Source organism: Myotis yumanensis, unplaced genomic scaffold (assembly GCF_028538775.1).
Source record: "Myotis yumanensis isolate MYYU_CA2020_CCGP unplaced genomic scaffold, mMyoYum1.0.hap1 SCAF_14, whole genome shotgun sequence".
NCBI classification, from domain to species: domain Eukaryota; kingdom Metazoa; phylum Chordata; class Mammalia; order Chiroptera; family Vespertilionidae; genus Myotis; species Myotis yumanensis.
In genome coordinates, this window is record NW_027223765.1 from 9,288,076 (window position 1) to 9,289,499 (window position 1,424).

The window sequence follows — 1,424 nt, forward strand, 5'->3', positions numbered from 1 at the left end:
CAGGGTGCAATGAGCCAGACCCTGCCCTTCCCCGGAGAGCGCCCTCGCCCTCGGATGATCCCTGCCCACGCAGGCCCCTGCCTGCCAGCCTTGCTTGGAGTTTGGGAGGCAACAGTCTTAATGCTTTCAGGGGTTTCCCCCAGGAGAGGGAATCGAGTCAGACAGTCATTGGGCTGGAGGTCCTGGAGCTCACCTGGGTGTCACTTCCTGTTGGATGGAGTCACAGAGGGGAGGTGACACAGTCAAGGCACCCTGCAAATGATCTTCAGAGCGGAAGCCAGTGTCTGTCCAGGAACCCACAAGCTCTCCTTCCTAAAAAGTCCTGTTCTAACTCTGCCGGCACAGCAGACTGGCCAGGTCCCCGGGCCCTCCCTCCGCTCACCGTGCTGCCACACTCGGCCCTTCGCAGCTTGGCTCCCACCCCGTGGCTCTGCTGAAACCCCCCAGGTTGACATGGCTTTTTAAAATAAAATCAACTGTTTATTTTGGAACAATTTTATACTTACAGAGAAGTTGCAAAGGTAGCATGAGAAATCCTATGTACTCTTCACCCAGGTGGCTCTAAGGTTAACCTCTTGCATCCCATGATGCATTTGCCAAAACTAAGAAGCGAATGCTGGTATGACTATTAACTACACTCTATGCTGGATTTGGAAGTTTCCAGTGTTTTCACCAATATCCTTTTTCTGTTCCAAGATTCCATCTTGGAAACCACATTGCACTTAGTCGTGCTGTCTCCTTAGCTTCCTGGGATCTGTGACAGTTTCTCAGTCTTTTCGTGTGTTTTTTATGATCTTAACAGCCTGGAGTGCCTGCAGGATGTCTCCCAATCTGGGTTCGTCTGATGCTTTTCTCATGATTAGCTATGGATTTTTGGTAAGAACAGCACAGAGGAGGAGAGCTCTTCTCGCCACCGAATCCTATCAGGGGTGGGGGACACCCCCACGACATCACTGGGGGCCGTGCACCTTCGTCACTTGGCTAAGTCTCCACCATAAAGTTTCTGTTTTCCCCTTTCCCTGCTCTGCCCACCCTGAGAGCAACTCACTAAGTCCATGACATGTCTTTTAAATGTATTTTAAGCAATAGATTACTGATCTCTCTTGCTTCTTTATCAGAACGTATTTGTTGTAGAAACCTGGTCACTTGTCCCGTAATGTGTCTCGGAGCCTGGTTGTGATTCAACATGTTCCTTTGCCCTCGATGGTTCCTATAAACTTGCAGTTGAATGTGGAGGCCTGATCTAATCCGTGTCTGACTTTTTCCAGCAGGACCACTTGGGGTGGGGTGGTGAACTTCCACCAGGAGGCACCGATTGTCTCCTTTCTGTGACAGTAGCAGCTTTGATACCCACTGTGTTGCCTTTAAATTCCTCAGGACTTACCTTATCAAAATATTTCCTAAATGAAGACGGGTCATTTTCC